This window comes from Peromyscus leucopus, chromosome 3, assembly GCF_004664715.2.
Source record: "Peromyscus leucopus breed LL Stock chromosome 3, UCI_PerLeu_2.1, whole genome shotgun sequence".
Taxonomy (NCBI): domain Eukaryota; kingdom Metazoa; phylum Chordata; class Mammalia; order Rodentia; family Cricetidae; genus Peromyscus; species Peromyscus leucopus.
Window position 1 is genome coordinate 86,931,448 of NC_051065.1, and position 6,694 is coordinate 86,938,141.

Consider the following 6,694-nt stretch of genomic DNA (forward strand, 5'->3'; position numbering starts at 1 on the left):
TACCCACCATGATCAAGTAGGCTTTATCCCAGAGATGCAAGGATGGTTCAACATATGAAAGTCTGTCAATGTAATACACCGTATAAAGGCGTTTGACAAAATCCAACAACCCTTCATGACAAAGGTCTTGGAGCAATCAGGAATGCAGGGAACAAACCTAAACATAATAAAGGCAATTTGCAGCAAGCCAACAGCCAACTCAAACGATTCCATTAACATCAGGAAAAGACAAGGCTGTCCACTCTCCCCATATTTATTCTATATAGTACTTGAAGTTTTAGCTAGAGGAATAAGGCAGCAAAAGAAGATCAAGGGGATACAAATTGGATAGGAAGAAGTCAAACTTTCACTATTTACAGATGATATGATAGTATACATAAGTGACCACCAAAATTCTACCAGGGAACTACTACAGCTGATAAACATCTTAAGAAATGTGGCAGGATACAAGAGAAACTCCAAAAAATCAGTAACCATCCCATATACAAATTATAAGAAATAAGAAAAACATCACGCTTTACAATAGCCACAAATAACATAAAGTATCTTGGAGTAACTTTAACTAAGCAAGTGAAGGACCTGTATGATAAGAACTTTAAGTCTCTGAAGAAAGAAATTGAAGAAGATATTAGAAAATGGAACGATCTCCTAGGCTCATGAATAGGTAGGATTAACATAGTAAAAATGGCAATCTTACAAAACAAAAAAAAAAAAAAAAAAAAAAAAAAAAAAAGAAAAAAAGAAAAAAAAAGAAAAGAAAAATGGCAATCTTACCAAAATCAATCTACAGATTCAATGCAATCCCCATCAAAATCCCAACACAATTCTTCACAGACTTGGAAAGAACAATACTCAACTTCATATGGGAAAACAAAAAACCCAGGATAGCTAAAAGAATTCTGTATGATAAAGCAACCTCTGGGCTGGGGGGGGGGGCAAGAGAAGGGAGGAGAGGGGAATCTGTGGTTGGTATGTAAAATGAATAGAAAATGTCTTAATAGTAAAAATAAAAATAAATTTTTAAAAATCAGAAAATGACAGAATAAAAGAGCTAACAGCTCAGTTGGGACAGAAATGACAACAGTGTCCACACAGTTTTCTTCCTTGTGTGTCAAGCACAACATTCACTAGACAGGATTCACATGAACTAATTGTGACCATTGTTCCATGGACTCTCCTAACACTATACATAAACCTCATCCTTCTTGGTCAAATTCCAGCATGTCAGCATCAGGCCAGGCTTTCATATATCAGTTCTATTGTCCTCCTTCCTAAAGCCCAGCCCATCCTTTCACCATACCCAGTGCTCAGGACTCCTGTGCATTTTAGAGGGCTCATCTCTAAGCTGTTTATGTGCAAATCTCTTCTCTCGGAGATGGGATCAAGTACCTACTTTTCAATAAATATCCATCTTTGCATATATGGGTTGAATTGCACACAGCAACTTGTATCCCGGTCCTTATATCGTCTGTTCTATCATCTTGTCATTTTTTCCATCAGAAGGTACTGAGTGTCCTCTCCTGATGAGAGGGTAGTTCTGCTGCACTGAAGGTAAGTATCAATGTTAAGGAATGGAAAGTTAAGTTATAAGTCAATAAAAATGAGAATGGGGGTGAGATGAGGAAAGAGGGAGATCTGTGATTGGCATGTAAAATTAATAAAATTTCTTAATAAAAAATGAGTGAAGTAAATATAAAAAATTATATATTAACAGAACTATATACAAAAATAGATGAAAATGTGGGGCTAGTGTGAGGCAGAAGATTTGGTCATCTGTGTAACCCAGGCTATGTATCCTGGGCTACCTGAAAACTCAAGATCCTCCTGCCTCAGCTCCCTACCTGTTTGGATTACTGGAATACATCATGATGCCTGACAGAAGAGTGGTTCTTGACATATAATACAAGGAAAGTCAAGAGCACCAAGAGCAACAGAAGAATCTCATGGAAGCAGTAGAGGAATGACATCACAAGTATTCATTATTGCCTCCCACCACCACCGAACCATCCTCAAATAAGAGCTATGTGATTGGGGGTTGTTTAAAATTACATGTCCTTTTGCATGGATTGTATAATATACATTGTATTATATACATTGTATAATATAGGAATGTTTTTATTATGAGCATAAATGAGAAATATCACCCAACTTTCCATATTATAACAGGTCAACACTCTAGTTTTGAATACAAAAATTAACTATACATGAGCACACCTCAAAAATAAAGACAAAATGTGAAGAATAAATTGTTTATTTCATGAGCTGTGTACTTGTGTTGCTATATTTCTCTCTTCTTTGAACTCTAGTTGGTTCACATTGAGCAACAGCACAATGGATGTGCACAACAAAATAAAAGGAACCAACTCTATAGGGCGGAGGCCTGGAAAAAGAAACAGTGAGTGCGAGCTGAGGAGTAGGGAACTGTCCATTCTTCTCTTTCTTTCCTCACGTCTTTCCTTTCTTCCCTTCTCTTTCTTTCTTCCTTCCTCTTCCTCCCTTCCTAGATCTCTCTCTCTTTCCTTCATTATCCCCTTCTTTCATCCCTCTCACCCTTCCTCTCTCTCCCCCTCACTTCCTCCCCTTCCTCCCTCACCCCTCTCTATCCTTCCTCCCTTCCCTCCTCACTGCCTCACTCCTTTCTTCCTACTCTTCTCATTCCAGTGCTAATTCTTTCTCTCTTCATCCTTCTCATAAACTTACAACTTTTTTCAATTTTTTATTTAATTAAAATACCACTGTGTCATTTCCCCCTTAAAAATCTTGCTAGAAAATCCATCCTTCTGGCTAGGTAAACTGGGAAAGGTACAGGGCCTAAGAATGTGAAAAAATATTCACTTCTATATCTACCTACCTGTTTATCCATCTGTCTTTCTTAGTGTTTCTGAGGAAGAATTCACAGTTCTGTTAATTTTTTATCACCATGACAAGATGGAAGATACCTCTCTTTCAATAATCTCAAATGTTTTAAAGAATTGTACAAAAGAATCTTTTACATGTATCTGGGCACATGTCCTTTACATAGTTCTTTTCTTCATTTATGAAGTCCTATATTTACTGAAGTTTTATGAATAATTTCCTTTCAGTGTTTTTATTTTTTTAAAATGTGCTAGGAGTGGCTCTGTGGGTACTGTGCCTGCCACATAAGTATGAGGACCTGGTTCACATCTGGGGAACCACATAAAGCCAGATGCAGCTGCACCACATGACTATACTTAGAGTGATGCTGTGACAAGATGAGAGATGGAGACTGGAGAATCCCTAGAAGACCCTGGGGAGGCAACCTTTCATGAGAGGTGGTGAACAAGAGACCCAGTCTCAGATAAGGCAGAAGGCAACAGCCACACCCAAGGTTGGCCTCTTATCTCTACCCATGTCCCATGGCAAGGAGGTGGCCCTCAAACAAGAGCAGACACAAACATACAAACATACACACACAACATCACACACACACACTGAAACACAAGCTTTTTTTAATCAAAAAATATGCCAAGAATTAATTATGTTGCTTTTCTTCCAGTCATATTCTCCATTCGCTCTTAGATAATATATTCATTCAGTGTGTACATTTTGAAGGATCAAGTCATTCCTGAAATAACTTACATTCTTTACATAGTACAACCATAGTGCATTCCCCTTTATCACACCTCAGAAAAACAAGAGGGTAAAGATTCAATAGAATAGGATGTAAAGCCCTTTTAAAATACACTTGCCAAGACCCAATGATACCACTCTTGGGCATATACGCAAAGAATGCTCAATCATAACACAAAACACTTGCTCAACTATGTTCTTAGCAGCATTATTCATAATAACCAGAACCTGAAATAACCTAGATGTCCCTTAACTGAAGAATGGATAAAGAAAATATGGTACATATACACAATGGAGTACTACTCAGCAGTGAAAAAAAAAGTAAATGACACATGAAATTTGCCAGGAAATGAATGGAACTAGAAAAAAATCATCCTGAGTGATGTAACCCAGACCCAGAAAGACAAACACAGTATTTACTCACTCATAAGTGGATAGTAGATGTAAAGCAAAGGATAATCAGGCTACAGTCCACAGCCCTAGAGAAACTAGGTGACAAGAAGGACCCTAAGAGGGATGCATAATTGCTCTAGAAAAGGGAAATAGATGAGATCTACTGAGTAAACTGGGGGTGAGGAGGGTAATAGAGGGTAGGGTATGATGGATGAGAACATAGGGGAATGGGATGGTTGAGCTGGAACAGGGATGGAGTGGGAAAGCAAAGAAAGATATATCCTGATAAAGGGAGACATCATGTGGATAGGGAGAAACCTGATCCTAGGGAAGTTCCCAGGAATCTACAAGGATGACCCCAGCTTAGATGACTAGCAGTAGTGAAGAAGATACCTAAGCTGACTTACCCAAGTAATCAGATTGGTGAATAACCTAACTGTTATCTTTGAGCCTTCATCCAGTGATGGAAGCAGATTAAGAGATCCACAGCCAAGCACTAGGCTGAGATCCAGAGGTCCAGTGGAAGAGAGAGAAGAAGGATTCTGTGAGCAAGGGGCATCAAGATCATGATGGGGAAACCTACAGAGACGACTGAACCAGGCTAATGAGAACTCATGAACTTTAGACCAACAACTGTGGAGCCTCAGTGGGATTGGACTAGGACCTCTGCATAAGTGAGGCAGTTGTGTAGCTTGGTCTGCTTAAGGGGCCCCTGGCAGTAGGATCAGGATCTATCCCTGGTGCATGAGTTGGCTTTTTAGAACTCATTACCTATGGTGGGATGCCTCGCACAGCCCTGATGCAAGGGCAAGGGGCTTGGACCTACCTCTACTGAATGTACCAGGCTTTGCTGACTACCCATGGGAAGCCTTACCTTTTCAGAGGAGAAATGGGGGGTGGGCTGGGGGAGGGAGTGTTGGGGATGGAGCAGGAAAAGAGAAAAAAAGGGGAAGTGTGGTTGGAACATAAAATGAATTAAAAATTTCTTAATAAAGAAAAAAAGATACACTTGCCATGCTCTGGTAAATTTTCTGCTGACACCAACTCCCAGTGGGTGAAACAGGAGCAGGTGCCCCTTTGAGCACCAGCACACACTTTTCTGGGATGATTTACATATTGAGTCATTATACAACAGCCCAAGCTCTTTAAGGGCAACTGCCAGGAGTCTACGAAACATCCTCTCTTCAAGCTCCCAGAGATGGAGTCAAACACACTCCTCCTATGCATGCTGATGCTCGGAGTTCCAGGTGAGAGGGTGCAGAGAAGTGTTGGGAGCATCCACAGTGGCCATCATGGTTTTCCATGTCTCTGGTATCTTTATCACTGGAATTAAGGCATTTGTAATTGGTTTTAAGTTCCCCCATTCCTTTTGATTTTCTGGTTTCTCAAAGAGATGTCCTCAAGTATTCTTACAATTTCTAAATGAAAATTTTCTCTGCTAGGAAGGTTTCTGAAAATGTATAACCATGAACTGTGTGTTAATGTTTCCAGGTTCCATGGGGGACATTGTGATGACCCAGTCTCCAGCTTCTTTGGCTGTGTCACTAGGGCAGAGGGCCACCATCTCCTGCAAGGCCAGCCAGAGTGTCACTTTACTTGGCTTAACTTACATGCACTGGTACCAACAGAAACCAGGACAGCCCCCAAACTCCTCATCCATGGAGTGTCCAACCTAGCATCTGGGGTCCCTGCCAGGTTCAGTGGCAGTGGGTCTGAGACAGACTTCACCCTCACCATCCATCCTGTGGAGGCTGATGATGCTGCAACCTATTACTGTCAGCAGACTAGGGATGTTCCTCGCACAGTGATCCAGGGTTAAACAAAAACCTCCTGGGGTTGCTGCTCACTGAAGCTCAGTCTCTGAACTCTCTTACTGTCTAATATCAATACAGAGCTCTAGACTTGTTCTCAGCAGATGATATGAGTTGACAAAGTGACTGATCACATCTTTAGACAAGAAGCTACATGGGAGATTTGGAGGCAAGCTCAAATTGTGTAGAGATTTCTTCTCAAGAGAAATTTGAGTTTTGAGAAAGAGTAACTTAATCATTATAGGTATTTTATCTATAGTGAGTGATTGGAACACTTTTTACTGGACCCCAGCTCTTACAGGTACCATGACCTCCACACCAAATCAAAGAGCACACCTCCAGCACATGAGGTCTTGAGGGATGAATCATGTCCAAGCTACAATACCAAGTTCATTAAAACTAATAAAATATAATTAATAACTAAGTCTAAGAGGGTAGATAAATGGTCTCCCAATCTCAAACATAGTCATTAATATCAAAACTTAATCGTTTGATACCATGATGTAAATAAACGTGTGACTGCTAATATTCAAAACACTTTCTTCTGACTTTATTTAAGTGGTGAAAAGTGGATCATTTAAGTGAAACAGATCTCTGATGAGAAATTCAAGCAGTATAGGAAGTGAAACATGGATTTTCTGAATTGTAGGAAGAATTTTCAACAGCTAGACTTCATCTTTGTTCTTACTCCTACTTTTAGTATGTGCTCATGAAATGTTACTGGAAAAGATCTTAACACTGAAACAAGCTTTCATAAACTGATTTGCATGTTTGTCCCATCCTGTGTACATTATACTTTAATGATTTCCCCACAAAAAATATAGACCTTTATGATTGTTTGTTTATTATTATTCATTCATTTAAATTTTTATTAACCCATACTGGTTTTGGGATGTTTT

General features: G+C 39.6%; 1 pseudogene; it reads left to right on the forward strand.

Moving 5' to 3' along the window:
* Positions 1 to 5,160: 5,160 nt before the first annotated feature.
* LOC119087624 lies at positions 5,161 to 5,838 on the forward strand (annotated as a pseudogene).
* The last annotated feature ends 856 nt before the right edge of the window (positions 5,839 to 6,694 follow it).